This window comes from Miscanthus floridulus, chromosome 10 (assembly GCF_019320115.1).
Source record: "Miscanthus floridulus cultivar M001 chromosome 10, ASM1932011v1, whole genome shotgun sequence".
Lineage (NCBI taxonomy): Eukaryota > Viridiplantae > Streptophyta > Magnoliopsida > Poales > Poaceae > Miscanthus > Miscanthus floridulus.
In genome coordinates, this window is record NC_089589.1 from 116454539 (window position 1) to 116471254 (window position 16716).

The 16716-nt window shown below is 45.0% G+C and overlaps 1 long non-coding RNA gene and 2 pseudogenes across 1 annotated transcript; 1 reads left to right on the plus strand and 2 right to left on the minus strand.

The window, feature by feature from the left end:
- The first annotated feature begins 4965 nt into the window (after positions 1–4965).
- LOC136487033 (LRR receptor kinase SERK2-like) lies at positions 4966–10689 on the plus strand (annotated as a pseudogene).
- LOC136487035 (uncharacterized) lies at positions 5159–7180 on the minus strand. Its single transcript, XR_010767117.1, has 3 exons — positions 7082–7180; positions 6833–7003; positions 5159–6353 (listed from the first exon to the last, which is right to left on the minus strand). It is a non-coding gene; the product is annotated as an uncharacterized lncRNA (long non-coding RNA).
- A 189-nt stretch (positions 10690–10878) lies between the features above and the next one.
- Positions 10879–15861, minus strand: LOC136487034 (pentatricopeptide repeat-containing protein At4g19890-like; annotated as a pseudogene).
- Positions 15862–16716: the final 855 nt, after the last annotated feature.

Below are 16716 nucleotides of genomic sequence, written 5' to 3' on the forward strand. Positions count from 1 at the left end.
ATGAAGGAGGGCAACTAGATGGAGACTTGGAGGTGCCTTTCACATATGCCACTTCCCTGTGTTCCTGCTTACACCAACCATTTTGCTCTAGTGAAGGAAATTTTGCGGAAAAATACATCCGTCTACTTAAACACTAGTACCCCTGGAATGTATGCGGGAGAGGTTGCCTCATGAACCTCTATAATGTATTTCAAGCCTTTAAAAGAGGATTTGTTTCGTTAACTATGATTTAGTTCAAATTAAATTTGAATAAATTGTATGGTTTTGTGCCCAATCTGTACTAAATAATCACCAGTGATTCGTATTCAACCGACCCTCACAGTCGTCCCAAAGAAGCTCAAAAGGCGACAGCCTTTACAGCAACCCCACACACAACAGTCATGCAAGACTAGCTGGGTGACTGGTTTGACACGCTGAACGTGTGCCATGGGCTTGTCTGTCTGCTCGATGCATACTTGCATGCCCTGATATATATACCGACCTTCGGTTCCCTTGCTCCTTCAATCTTGTCTCTCTGCCAAAGAGCATCAGGACTCGCTTTCTGTGCGTGTGTGCCATGAAAGCTTTGGAAGAAACCAACCAACCAAAGGACATGGAATCCAGCGTATTCATTCTCCGGACGACAGTGCAACTCTGAAGTGACGAATAGGCCATGGATGATTGCTTCCGGGCGAGGGGAGCTGGATGAGGACGGCTTTGGATCGGACCAATGTGAGGCACGGCCTGGCCTGAAGTGGGAACAGAATATATGCGTCTCCAACACTGTTCACTAGATTTTGTAGACCTTTCGGTTTCGCAAAAGATTTTGTTGGTCATTGTTTATGCTGTGATGGACTGATGCTGCAATATAAGAATGAAACAACTGAAATATTTGGAACATACTATTGCAATATATACAACATTCAGATCAAAACGCTTGCAACATACGTCTAGAAACAGATGAAACATTTTGAACAAATGCTTGCAACATGTCTCTGAAACCCTTGAAATATATGCAACATCCATCGATCTACTTTTGCCATATCAAGACGAAACAATTGCAACATACATCTAAAATGCTTGAAACAATTGAAAGCATACATATGCAACATAGGGGAGGGGAAGGCCGGGCCGGTCGATTCACGCCGTCGGGGTCGGAGCCGGCGGCCAGCCGCGGCGAGTGAGCACCGCCAGCACCGCTCGCGCTAGTGGGTGCCCTTGGCTCGGCCAGGGAAGACCTATGGCACCACGCCACATGCGCCCAACGACCATGGCGGGGTCTGTGGCGTGCACGACAGCAATGCGCGATGGGCGGACGGACGGCGAGGGAGCGAGCGGCATAGGTTTCTAGGACGGGCCCGCGGCGCGTTCGGCGATGGGGCGTGGGGTGGTGGAGCACGACGCAGCAGCCGACGAGCGCATGGTGGGGGAAGGGGCGCGGACGAATGAGCGGCCACGCTGTTGTGTCGGGCGCCGGGCGGATAAGAATGAGCGAGTGGGGATTCGTTTTTCTGTTTCTGAGAGAGATGGAGAGATGACGCCCGCTCCTGCAGAGCCGCATCCGGACGGGAGTCACGGATGGACAACCGTGGCTTATATTATTATCGTTTTTAATAAATGGCTTTTAAAAAAATGAGATATTATCGTCGTTATTTTTGGACGGAATGAATACAAGTGGGCTGCCTCATTGGTTAGCAGCCACGAGCAGATTGTTGCTGCGAGTAGGTGGCATAAGAGCATCTAAGAGTCTTTCTAAATATCATTCTCTAAATTATCATTTAGAGAATTATTTTCATAAAAATCGTTTTCTATATCTTTTTACTCTTCAACAATTTTTTCTATATCCTGTGCGCACTTTAGAGAGTCATTCTCGCCTTCTATTTTTGGCTAGCGAAAAATCTGAAATAAAAATGGCTATATTTGCATAACCATTTAGACAAGCTGTTGGAGGGTAATTTTTCACCAAAATCTCTATTCCTAGCATTTAGGAAGGATATAGAGAGTCTCTTGGAGTTGCTCTAACAGCCATGGATGCGACAGGATTAGACGTGGATGCTCAAACTCAAACGGCCCAAGTTTTTGGAACATTTGTTTAATCGCAATATATAAAATATTTTGGAACGAATGGAGTGGAATTATACTTCCTAAATCATGCTCCTTATACATGCAAGAAGCCCCACACACAGTCATGCAAGACCAGAGCCGGGTGACTGGTTTGACAAGCTGAACGTGTGCCATGGGCTTGTCTGCTCGATGCACACCTGCATGCCCTGACATACCGTCCTTCTGTTCCCTTGCTCCTTCGATCTGCTTGTCTCTCGGCCAAAGAGCATCAGGACTCGCTTTCTGTGCGTGTGCCATGAAAGCTTTGGAAGAAACCAACCAACCAAAGGACATGGAATCCAGCGTAGTCATTCTCAGGACAGCTCGACTCCGGGAGAGGGGAGCTGGATGAGGATGGCTTTGGAGCAATGTGAGGCACGGCCTGGCCTGAAGTGGGAACAGAGTATATGCGTCATCCCCCCAACACTGTTCACTAGATTTTGTAGACCTTTCGGTATTTCAAAAGATTTTGTTGGTCATTGTTTTTTGTTATGCTGTGATGGTGATCTAGCGGCTAACCTTGAATCTACGAGGTGTAGGGCACCAATTTGGGCATCGATGCAAAGAACATAACTCTTTGCTTTAGTGTTGTGTTACCTATCTGTTTCTGTAGTGTAAACAATATGTTACATACTTGTTGGTGGTTTCAACTTTTTTGTAAAATAATCTCAAGTTAGAGGCTAAGATTGAATCTTTGAGGTGCAGGACACCTGTTTGACCTTTTTTCGCGAATAGTTCTATCTTTCTTGTTTAATGTCCAAACGTTTCTTCATTGTAAAGCATTCTTATTCCACATTTGCATGCAGGTGGCCTTTTTCTATATACCAAATAAATTAAATTATAGGCATGTGTTTCTTCTTTTTCATTTGATAAAAACAATAATCATGTAGATGAATTATGAAGCACTAGTACATCAACATGTGCTCCTACACAAACTAACAGTTACATGTATTTTAAAAGGCACATGAACGTTACAAGTTTGTGGATAAATTTGAGGCTTACAACTAATCAAAGTTACGATCTTTGCACATTCACTCTCTCATTTGTTTATTTTGTAACTTTTGTGTAATCTTTATCTAGGTGTAATAGACTTTTGGTTACAACTGGTCAATACATTTTCCATTCCTCATTAATAGTTTTTAAGAAAACTTAACAACCCCCCCCCCCCCCCCCCCCCTCCCACCCATACATTTAGTGCTTACATTGTAATTCATTATATCGCTATTATTATTGGTGATGATTAAAGTCTACCAAATTTTATCGGATGTTTTAGAACAAGGCATCCAAAGCCTTCAGACGTATGGACGGGTGGGAACATTTTATCCCTATTCCACTTGCGTGAAAAGTTAGTAATAGACAAACAAAAGTTTACCACCAGCTGTGAAAAGGAACAAAATGAGATGGCAAATTAAAGCAGATTCTTTTCCTTTTTTATTTCTTTTTCCCTGGAGTGGAAGAACAAACTTTTCTGGGTTATGCTGAGGAAAAAATGTTAAGAACAGAAGTGCCCAGGAATGGAGTAACTTGCCGATAATCATCGATTGAACATTTCCAACATCATTAATATTGCAGTGCTAAAAGGAGCACCTTTGATACTCAGTTGGATAACTCAGAGTCACAATCATCCAGAAAGAAAACTGAGAAAAACAGCAGTATGCTTGACATGTTGAAGTTTCAGTGAATGCTGATCTGGACAGGATTCTGTAGTTGAGTCAACGGTCAAAAGCGCTATTTTTATACATACATATTGTATTTACAGCATGGAACGTTGCAACCATAGGGTATTTGCCAATTTGCAGTAGAATAATACAGACAGCAGTTAGTGCCGGATAAATTTACTCTAGAATTAGTTAAACTTTAATTTACTAATAACTGTACTGATAACAACATGGCGCAATTAATCTAAAAAGGGATGATAACACGCATTACTCACACTAATCGAGTGGAACTAACAGACATATCCATATCCACTCTTTAGTGTCATGGGCCCATGTCATCATGAAAGGTACATTTTGGCTGAGTAAAACACAAACACACAGAGAGCAGAAGACTGACGACCTGTAATTTGTCATCCACGTATCGTCGTTTCAGTATCAGGGAATAATAAATGGCTCAGCAGGGGCAAAATCAGTAGGTACAGTGTCACAGTTAGACTGACAGTCTCCTTAGTTTTGTTCAAGAAACATACGGACTACCTACGACGCAGCTCAGTTCACTTGCTCCACTTATTCTGATTTGTGTTAAACAAAAACTTCTGCCATGGTCGAATCCACGTCGATATTCTTCAGAGTACAGTCTCGTAATAATTGCGTGGGACCTGGATGCTGCAGAAAAATATATGGAAAAGTCAGGGTGGTTTGGGTGAATTTCCCTGTCCATTAGCTAGTCAATGGGGAGGGCAAGCAGAGTCGTCTTAAACAATTTTTAGGCTCAGACCCCAATCCTGTTTATTCAGCTCCCTATGCTCACCTTCCCTCTTATTTTCTACTCATATTCAACTTGCTCTACTACTCCTAACAAAAATCTTATGCCCAAATGACTGTAGGACCATGTTATTATGAGATTAGAAGATCTACTAGTGGGATAATTTAGTAGGATAAAGATCTCCGTGCTGATACGGGTACATGAGCCGGTATTGACAGCCCTGGCTTACGAGTGGAGAATCTGTACGGTAGCCAATCCGAGCCGTTCGCGCGCGATATTCAATGAGATGTGTCTTTTCGCTAGGCTGATAAGCCATGAGTGAAAGTACCGCTGGCTGATTTATTGTGAGAGAAAAATACTGTTCGTTGACTAAAAAAGTACGGCTTATACAAGCGAACAGGGCGATGGTCAGAATTACCTCCTCCTTGCTTCGACGTTCAGGGAGCGCTCCCATAAATTTGACCATCCAATTGTCTCCTCACTCAGTCTCAGCCCCGAGCAGAAGCTTCTCTCCACTATCCTCTTTCCAAGCCTCCAAACAACTGAGTGTTCGTTATAACTCCTGAGGTTCAGTCGCTCAGAGAAAGTTCTAAGAAGCTGGGTGCACCAGGCCTGATGCCTCTCCCCCCTTCTCTTGTAAGTTCTTGCCGGTCTTCCTTCCTGCATGCTCGTCGTCTTCTTCTTTGAGTATCTCTTTGCTTCACTGGATTGCTAGTTCTTGCCGGTCTTCCTTGCTGCATGCTGAGTTGCTCACATACAAGTATTGCCTGTTTGACTTCTTGGTCGTCGTCGTCGTCTTCTTCTTCGAGTATCTGTTTGCTTGACTGGATTGCTTCCTCTCCATTAGAGCGGTTTCCCCTGCTTCAGGGCTTATAGCCGCCTCTGCTTCTTGCTTGCCTTTTGTGGCGAAACCAATGGAAGGATAGTAAAGCTTTGTTTCCGCCCAAACACAACCCAACATGAAAACACTACCTCTGGCCACTGGAAGTTTCCACCTGCATAGCAAAATGGACAGGAAATGAGTGAGAAAGTTCACCTGCATGTCATGATCCCAAGTTCTTGAAACAGAGTAGGGGCAAGGAAGTGACTTTTGAGAAGTTGCTATGTAAGCGCCAAAAAAGGAGAGACAAAAACATGCTTACTGCTCAACGAATCTTGATGCTGGCACAACTGGAAGCGATTCTGCTTTGCTGTACATCCCACTAAGTCATTACAAAATAAAAAAGGGGGGCTTTCATGTATGAGAATATAGGGGCTGGTTGTAGTAACTGACAAGGCATGTAGGGTCATTAGGCCTCATTAGATACAGATAATCTCACTGGCTCCGTATTCTGGACTTACATGTAAATGTCTATGCCAGATGAACTTTTCTTTCTGAGAAATGCATCAGAGGTAACTCTGGGAACTGGTGAATACTATTGAGCTAATTGTTTTTCCTTTTTTTTTTAAAGAAGAATACTATTGAGCTACTGAAGTTCAGTTACCACACACAGACTCATTTCACACATACAAATCTTTTTCCACCCTCAAATACGATACACTTTGTTTTCCATACAAGAAGTCAGAACTAAACTTTAACCACTGTAGATATAATCCTTAACAAACTAAACTTTGTGCTGATGTAGATTCATGGCATGTTATACCATTCCATCTTGCTTCCAGAAATCCAGTTGTGAGCCATGCCAGATTTCTTCTGAGTATTCCTGTCTTCCATTCTTCTCTGTTTGCTCTCCACTTACGCGCTTTGTTTCATTGATGCAGCAGTCCAGCAATGATTTCACTTCACAAGGGCTTCTTTTTTGACTAAAGTAAACCGAATCAGAGTACATTCAGCAGTGCATCTGTTCCTGAAACAAAAACATGATGATCAATTCAGAAGCCATGAAGTTATTAGCTTTTATGTTACTTCTGTTGGGATGCCAAATAAGATGTTCTCTCGCTGTCGACTCCCAAGGTATGGCTATGGCATTTAACATTTTCGCCAAATAAGATGTTCTTGATTAGCTGGCATTAGATAAGCAATTTATATATTTAAACTGAAACTTTGATTCTGAGTGACAAGCTATTCACGTGCCTGAACCTTGATTGCTTCTGCTGGGTTTCAACTCTAGCCTACCCCAACTTGTTTAGGACTTAAAGGCTTTGTTGTTGTTTGATTTTGAGTGACAAGCTTTCATCAGAGGCATACAAATTATTTGCTATGGACTAGGTTATCTCTACTGACCACATAAGTGGATCTTAGACATTTGGCTCCCTGTCTGTCACCAGTCAAATGTTTGAATTAGAAACTCTAGAAAAAATCTGCGCAATAGATAATAATGCATACCAATGGAATGGTCAGACCACCTGCTTGACCCCACTAATTAGTGCCCTTGTAATATTCTCAAAAAGAGGGGCATAAAAGCACTTCTATTGAGCACTGCTCATTTTCTTTGGTTGAAATATATATATCTCCAATTGGCGAAATATTGTCTGCCATGCCCTGTGTATTTAAGTGCTACAGATTCCAGATTGCATGTCAGGCACTGAATAGATTCAATAAGAAGTATTTCACTTTTTGAGAACTTGAGTCTACCTTGGGACCCCAGAAATAAGACTGTTTTTGTCTGCAGTCGAAGCACTGGTTGAAATGAAGATGCAACTTGGCGATAACCGTGGTGTCCTTAGTGATTGGAAGAATAATCAAATGAGCCCCTGCTACTGGGAATATGTTAATTGTCAAGATAACAACAAAGTTACAACAATGTAAGTTCAGCCTATTCATCTCAGCTTTCTAGACTTTGAACTCTATTACTGCCAGAGGTAGAAAATTCACATTATGGTCATCGAACATAAGGAAATATCCAATTCTAACAGTTGACTATGTCTAAAGTGATTAATCCCAACCATTTGTAAAGGAGAAGAGTTTTCATTTGAATGGAATTGTTTCATGCTCTATTCTTTCCTAATTTTACTATTATAAGCTTGTAGTGCTGTGTACTTGTGTTCATATAACTAATTGCTTAGTTTCTCATTATGAGTTTGCAGAACTTTGAGCTCGTCTGGGTTCACAGGAACCTTATCACCCAGCATTGCAAAGCTAACAACTTTACAGCAGCTGTAAGTTGCCCATGTATTCTTTTGAGTGTCCAACAATTGGTGCCCATGAAAATAAGTCCAATCATACATAAAATTAGGTCCCCATACAAGATGGATAAACTTGCTGCTTGCTACATACTATGGTTTCAGGATACTGGATAACAACAAGATAACTGGAGGGATTCCTCTGGAGTTTGGAAACCTATCAAGTTTGACAATTCTAAAACTTGGAAGAAATAATTTAAATGGATCGATACCGGACTCCCTTGGACAACTTTCTAAACTCCAAAATCTGTAAGTCAGCCATGACCCCATATTATCATGACTGATAAAGAAACCCTGAGTGATAACTGATAACTTGTACAGGGATCTAAGCCACAATTATTTAAGCGGGAATATCCCAAGCTCTTTCTCAAATCTTCCATCATTGAATAACATGTAAGTTTTTTTTTTCTTCATGGCAACAAGATGTACAAGTAAAACCTGTCAAATTTAACCGCTGTCATACTTGCTAGTGCCATTATATTAGTTCATTCAAGAAAGTGAATAGTTGTTCAATTATCATGTAAAATAAATCAATTTATTTTGCAGTAATCTAGCACAAAATAATATTAGCGGCGAAATCCCACAACATCTACTTCAGGCGGCTCATTACAAGTATGTCATATAACTGTAGGAAAGCAGATTACAGAAACAAAATTCATCATTTCATGTGTGCTACTTTATAGTATCCTTAGTAGATGATTTTTGCTTCCCAGCTTTACAGGCAACCACTTGAATTGTGGCCAAAATTTATTTCCATGTGAAGGAGGCAGCACAAGGACAGGTAATTACTAGAAAAACTGGTAAACCATAGTGACAAATTGAGACTAAATTTGGAGGGAAACTGAGGGCATTTTTCTCAGAATGAATGCTTGCTAATACATTCAGGTGGGTCAAAAAATTCCAAGCTAAAGGTGGTTATTGGAAGCATTGCTGGAGCAGTCACTCTTTTTGTAACAGTAGTTCTAGTTTTGCTATGGTGGCAAAGAATGCGTTACCAGCCTGACATCTTCATTGACGTGTCAGGTCTGTCACTATGTTTGTTAAATAATTACCATAGTGGTAACTTTCAATGAGGAAAACATATTTCCACAGATTGAAATGGCTCAATAAATTAAGCATTCTTAAAGAAAATATCTAACTTCTTTTATCTGATAAAAGACAAACATGTTCAACAATTCCAGGTCAGAATGATCATATGCTTGAGTTTGGGCAAATAAAGAGGTTCTCATGGCGGGAGCTTCAGATTGCAACCAACAATTTCAGTGAACAGAATGTTCTTGGCAGGGGTGGTTTTGGTAAGGTGTATAAAGGAGTACTTCCAGGTCCAAACAGTATAAAGATTGCAGTGAAACGGCTACTGAATGTGGACAGTCATGAAGGGGAAATGGCTTTCCTCAGAGAAGTTGAATTCATAAGCATTGCTGTGCACAAGAACATATTAAGGTTGATAGGATTTTGTACAACAACAACAGAGAGGCTCTTGGTCTACCCTTTCATGGAGAATCTTAGTGTTGCTTCCCGTTTAAGAGGTACAACTAAGCTATGATCATCACTTCCTCATTATATAGTTGTCCTTCGCTCAGAATCATCCATTGAAGCATATAGTTGTGTCAATGAGGTAACATATTGCCAAAGACTACGAGTGAACGTTGTAAATGCTTGATGCTGAAACTATGCAACATTAAAAAAGGATACATAGTTGAATTTTCTCTAACTTTTATCCAGCATTATATAAAAGTTTCAAACAACTTAGGTAACATAGTAATTTTCCCTATATCCTTCATCTTCTCAAATATTTTAATAATGATTGCATTGCAGATATAAAACTAAACGAACCAGCAGTTAGATTGGTCTACAAGAATGCGAATTGCTCTTGGTGCTGCCTGTGGTTTGGAATACCTTCATGAGCACTGCAATCCCAAGATCATCCACCGTGACGTCAAGGCTGCAAATGTCCTGCTTGATGGGAACTTTGAAGCAGTGGTAGGAGATTTTGGGTTGGCGAAGATGATGAACATAGGGAGGAATACAGTAACAACAGTGCTTCGTGGGACTATGGGCCACATAGCTCCTGAGTACATAAAGACGGGAAGGCCATCAGTGAAGACAGATATCTTTGGATATGGTGTCATGCTGTTAGAGATTGTGACAGGAGATCGTGCAATTGCATTCCATCCTGACCGCATAGAAGAAGCAGGCGAGATCATGCTCATTGATCAGGTAAGATAACTACATGATCCTATTGGTACAAGTAAATCGGTACATATCAGGTGCATAGTGTTACTGAGAGGTCAAGAAAAACTGAGAAGAATGTTGAGGCCTAAACAGAAATTTTGCAAACCGTAGTAATCTGAAATCTACTATCAGTAGCAACTAGGTATAACCATGCAATCATCTTACAGTTTCTGGTCAAACATTGGTTCACATAGTTGTCCCCTCTAAGGAAACAATACTTAAAATCACGAGTTGATTCAAATGACTGCGAATGTGAAGGTCAAGCTATGGATGGAAGAAGGGCGACTACTTGACCTAGTGGATCGCAATCTAGGTGGCTTCTACAACCTTGAAGAGCTGGAGAAGGTTACCCAGATAGCACTCCTCTGCACTCACATGGACCCTGATCAACGGCCTACAATGTCTGAGGTGGTGCAGATGCTGGAAGGAGAGATTGTCCCAGCAGAGCGGTGGGAGGAATGGCAGCTGGCTGAGCTCCAACGACGACAACAGCATGAGATGAGGCAACAGGGCAAACTATTCAACTTCAGTGAAGAGTCTCTAAACATCCAGGAAGCCATTGAGTTGTCAACTGGCAGATGAGCTGTCATAAGAAAGTGACATGATTTTCACTTGTTCCTTAAGTAGAAAGGCTATAAGGAAATTTCAGGATTACGCAATACAAATATTGACGATTAGGAATAGTCTGTAAGGTCCTTATGTAATAGCTTGCACAAGTAACTCCATCCATATGCTGTTAATACAACGATAGGACCACACCTAGCTCAGACCTCAGAACATGTGTATATTAAGACTATAGACTGTTCTACTATTTTAATTGCATTCTGTATTAGCCGATAACTCTCAAATTCTATGTTGTGTGTGTGTAAAACTTAAAGCCTTGAATTCAAAATTTAGCTTAAAAAGCCAACAACTTCAGCAATCATATAACGAGAACTTTACTCACAGCGTGCTGTATTGCAGTTATCTTATAACAATGGAATAGAGCCATCAGTAGTAAGTATGGCAGGACCAGTGGAATGGAACCTTGTCCAGATTGACATCATACAGTAACTTTCCTTTCGACTAAGTTAGTATGTAAGTATAAAATACAAGAAACAAATGATGATCATATGGAGGTTTCAGAAAATAAACATGTGGAGCTTAGAATCAAACATATTCAATAAGGACCCATAAAAAGAGCTAAAACATAAGACATCTTCAATTAAGAATTAGCAAATGGAGAAATCCCACAATCAATAATCACTGTATTTGTGTAGACAGCAACGGTTCGCTGAAATACCAGCAATCACAGGGATTTGTCTAACTTGGGATGAAGAATCGACTTAGGAGTTAGGACTACTAAAGACTGACACCATCAACGAGGTTCAAATAACAACAGTTAAGTCAGAAAGTACTACCTCCATCCCAGAAAGGATGCAATTCTAGAATAGTGTCCAGTCAAACCTTCTTAAGTTTGACTAAATTTAAATACAAAGATAGTATCATTAAATTCATCATTGAATATATTTTCATAGTACATACCCTTTTGAAATCACCAATGTTCATACTATTTTCTATGAACTTGTCAAAGTTAAGATAGGCCCTCGACTTAACCAGACCTAGAATTGCATCTTTTCTGGGACCGAGGGAGTAGAACACAGATAAGAAGCATCTGTGTGTGCAAAGTTTCAATTATTGTAATATCAAATACATATTTCAGAACAAGGTACCGTGGGTAAACTAACCTTAACTCCATCATACAGGATGCAGGTCATATAACATTGATATCTTCAGAGTATTTAAGAAAGACCTGTTACCCTGTAGAAACATAAAGATTCACAAGAGTTGCATCAAACAAATTAAAATAAGGCTCAACTGAAATACTACTATGATCCTGAGGATATCACAATTTATGTGCCCATATGAACAACTTGCTTTCTTTCTATTCACATGGTTTATGCAAAAGCAGACCCCATACAAATCCTCAAGCAGCTCTTATCCAATCCATTGATCAATATCTGGTCATCTTAACCTTGACATGGTATTTTATAAGATCATCGAGAATGCAAGAGCAAAATAATAGACAAAGTAATACTGAAAAAACTTTATATTATAGTTCATGGCACCAAATAAGAAAGGCATACCATTTACAGCCATTGATAGGCATAGAAGCTGTGCTAAACAGGAACATCGAGCGCTACTGTCAAATTTCTATGCTGCATGAGTGGGAGAAATTCGGATTGCTCTTGCAAATCAAGCAATAACTGCAACATCCTTTTTCTTAAAGCCAGAAATCCGCTTTGAGATCTTTTCAGATATTTCAGAAGCTAGAGCATATCTATTGCTTTCATAGCATGAATTGATGAAGCTTGTATAAGTTGCATGAGGGTGTACCCAGTGCATAGAGCTCCCGCTCTGTGCTGTGTCTGGGGAAGGGTGTCAGTGGCAAGCCTTACCCTCGCCTGTGCAATGCGAGGAGACCGCGACTCGAACCCGGGACCTTCCGGTCACAGGCGGTAAGACTCTACCGCTTGCACCAGGCCTGCCCTTCTGGTCAACAGCATAATGCTTGTCCACAACATTTTTAAGGAAAAGACTAGCAGCATCCAAATTACCCCTGAGCTTTCTAATTAGTGCATCTGCTGTATGAGCCTGTTGCCGTTTGTCCTGTCTATCCAAGAATGATACAGCAATGGTTGTCTTATCCCTCTTGCAGTATTCATAAGCTAAAATGACACAAGTTACATCGCATGGCACCAAAAGCTTATCAAGCACGGTCTCAAATAATGCCCTTGCTTCCTCTAGTCTCGATTCCTTGCATAACCCACTTATTAGTGCCCCATAAGTTATAGAGCATAGTTTTTACGGCGGCGTGGCGAGGCGCGGCGACCCACCACCTTCACACCTTTACAGCGTCTATGGCGCGCGGCGTGGCGACGCCATACACACATCGGCGTGGCGAATACATACATTATAGTCTAGGATATTAGAAAATTATATTGACAAATGGTAATGCAAATGTAGCTTAAAAGGTATAGTCTACAATATTAGCAAATCAAAATAGCAATGTAAATGTAGCACAAAAGACATAGAACTCTCTCATCTCTCAAACTTCCAAATCTTTCATCTCTCAAAAGTCGTCCCATGCATCCTAACTCAACCGCCTCGGTAAATCAGTCCCAACCCGCTAGCCCACACCAGCCCACTACCATCACCAATATATAAACGAAATCAGAAACCCTAGAGACTCCACTCTCTCTCCTCTCCTCACTCCACTCTCCAGAGCGACGGCGCCCAAGCGCGACTCCCTCTCCTCCGAGCGACTGCGCCCGAGCACGACTCCCTCTCCCCCTCTCCCCGAGCGACTCCCCCTCTCCCCCAGCGACGGCGCACAGGACCGCGCCCCTCTCCCTCCCCCGCACCCTCCCTCTCTCCCACCTGACCGCGCCCCTCCGACTGGAGCCAGCTCCCTCTTCTCCCTCTCTGACCGGTGGCATCCGCGCGTGTGGAGGCCGGATCCGGCGGCGGCGAGGCCAGATCTGGCTTAGCTGCCTCTTCTCCCTCCCCGAGCAGCGCGGATCCGTGGCGCGCAGGGGCGGCCACGGCGGCGCAGCGCAGGAACCCTCCACCGACGGCGGGCTCGCGATGTCCTTCCACGGCGACGGCTAGCTGGTCGCGAGCACGGGGGCGGGCAGAGGGCGACCGTCCCGGCGGCCGACGGCGGCGGCGGCTCGGAGAGCTGCTTGCGGTTGTGTCTCGGGCTCGGTCTCGGAGGGCTCCAATCGGCCACTCGGCCTATACAGGTACCCTCACGGCCTCACCCTCACCCTCACCGTCTATTGCGCCCGCCATAGTGCACAAAGGCGCCACAGGACGCCAAATCGGCGCCACGGGGACGCCACGGCGCTATGGCGGACGCCATACACGCCGGAGCCGTGGCGTCGCCGTGGCGAGAGCCAGAAAAACGCCACGGCGATATGGCGACGATATGGCGTCGGTATAGCAACGCCTTAACAACTATGTTATAGAGTCAGGAAGGCATCCATGTTGAACCATCCTCTCAAAGACCTTGAGAGCTGAGGTCGATTTGCCAACTCTACAGTATCCTGCAATCATCGAGGTATAAGTTTGCTTAGTTGGCACTAATCCTACAGAAAGACATTTGTCAAAGAGCTGCTGACTTTGTTCCATTTGCCTCTGCTGACAATACATAGCAATGATGGTGGTATATGTGTCTATATCAGGATGGCAACTGTTCTCTGCCATCTGGTTGAACAAATCCAGAGCATAAGCTATGTGGCCCTGTTTGCAATGTTCAGTTATCAGCATAGTGTATGTCACCTTATCAGGATGCAGCCCGACTAGTGGCCATTCGCAGCACCTTGTAAGCCTTTTGAATCTTTCCCTTCTTGCAAAATCCCCCAATAATGGCATTATATGTGTAAATGTTGGGCAGGAAACCTTCCAGCTTCATCTTGTTCATCAGCTCAAAGGCACGATCGAAGCTGCCCCCTCTGCAGTGCCCATCGATCAGTGTAGTGTATGTGTTTGTGTTCGGGGCGAGTCCCTGCTCAACCATCCTACCCAACAGCATCTCAGCTCGAGCAATCTTCCCCTCTTTGCAGTACCCACCAATCATCACAGTGTACGTTTGCACGTTCGGCTTGTACGAGCTACTCTTAACAAGCTTCAAGAACAGCCGGAATGCCCGCTCCATCCACCCAATCTTACACAGCCCATCGATGAGCGACGTATGCATGTACACATTCGGCTTCAACCCTTTCGCAACCATCTCCTCCAGCACATGGAACGCCTGCTTGACATAGCCTCGTTTGCACAGACCATCGATCCACGCGGTGTAATTCACCACGTTCGGCGGCGTGCCCATCTCCGCCATCCTCCCAAACAGCCCAGGCACGTCCCTGAACCGTCCCTGCCGACAGAACGCGTGCACGACCACCGTGCACGTGGCCCTGTCCAGGGAGAACCCCTCCCGCCACATCGCCGCCAGCAGGGCGTCGGCCTCCTCGAACCGCCCTTCCCGGCAGCACCCAAGGACGAGCGCCCGGAAGCTGCGTGCGTCGGGGCGCACGCCCATTCCGTCGAACGCCTGGCGCGCGTGCGCGAAGCAGCAGCCCGGGTGGTGGCTCCGCAGCCCGACGCGGAGCACCCAGTTGGCCGTCTCGACGGCGAGCGGGAGCCCGTGGCTCCGCAGCTCGAGCAGCATGTCCGCGGCCTCCCGCAGGCGCCCGCGCTCCGCGAATGCGGCCACCATCGCGCGCGCCGCCACGTGCGCCATCGGCAGGTTCCCCCGCGCGACGAATAAGGTGGCGGCCGTGGCGTAGAGCCGCATGAGGTGGCGGAGGTCCGGGCGGGCGGCCAGCCGGCGGAAGAGCGCCAGCGCTGCCGCGGAGCCCTCGGCGTCCGCGACGGACGGGAGCAGCGCGATGGCGTCGTCGGGGGAGAGAGCGGACGGGTCGGGGCAGGGAGCGACGGGGAAGGCGGGGGAGGAGGAGGGAGCGGAGTCGGGAGGTGAGGAGGCCGTGGTGGCGCTGGTGGAGAGAGGCCGGGGCTTGGCGAGGAGAAGGAGGCGGCGGACATGGCGATGGCGTGGGAGCATCTCTGTCAGTCTGAATGGAGATGGCGCCCTTCTCCCTCTAGCTTCACCTGACGAAGCGGAGACGTCGAGAAACCGCCTTCCCGGGGAGGACGTTGAAGTACGTGGACTTGGAATACGTCTTTTAATCCCAAATACGGGTTTCGGCAGTGGATGGTTTGGACCGTTACAGTTCTGTTGTACTGATAGGGTGCGTTTGGTTGGTTTTGTGGCTAAGGCTGTGTTTAGTTCGCGAAATGAAAATTTTTGAATGTTACATCGGATGTTTTGTGATGTTGAAAGGAGTTTTTGGATACTAATAAAAAACTAATTACATAGCTCGCTTGAAAACTGCGAGACAAATTTATTAAGACTAATTAATTCATCATTAGCGCATGTTAGTTAGTGTAACACTTATGGCTAATCATGGACTAATTAGTCTTAAAACATTTGTCTCGTGATTTCTAACCAAATGTGCAATTAGTTTTTTTTCATCTATATTTAATACTCGTGCATGTGCCGTAAAATTCGATATGATAATTTAGGGTGAAAATTTTTGGAAACTGAACCAGGCCTAAGCCTTGTTAGCAAAACGAAGACAGGCAGCTTTAGCCCATACAAGTAGCACATGTTTGATTCCTTGTACCGGCTAAGCCTAGCTAAGAATCGATGTGTTTGATTGTAGTTTGCATAGAATCACCTCTCCCTCGACTGGTTAGTTTACCCCGACCATGGCAGCAGGCACAGGGAAGAGCTCGAGTCCGCCATGCGAATCCGCCATGGCAGAAGGTGGAGCTCGCGCTGGGCCGTCGTCGCTCGTCGGCGTCCTCGGCAGCGCGCACGCAGGGACCTGGGGGAGCTCGCGCAGGGGTCGGCGGCGCTCGCGTGGTATCCGGCAGCGGCGCGCGTGGCTGTGAGCAGAGTGGAGCCTCGCCATCCCCATGGCTGCAGCTCGTCGTCCTCCACCGGCTCGACACTCCTCTGTCCCCTCGCCGACGGACACCACTGCTGCACAGCTCGATTTGGAGGCAGCGAGCTGGAGAAGAAGGTGGAGCTCGCGCTGGCGTGCTCACGTTCCTCGTGCTGCTCGTCTGCTGGCGCTGGAGCTTGTCGCGGCCGTTGCTCGTCTGCTGCTCGTGCTTGCCGGCGTGCTCGTGCTTCTCATCCATGGTCGCATGAAGGCCACCCTGCTCGTGAAGGCCGGCGTGCTCGTGCGTGTCGCGTGAAGGTGGAGCTTGTGTGGAGGAGTGGCGCAGCGGAGCTCCCAGGTTGCA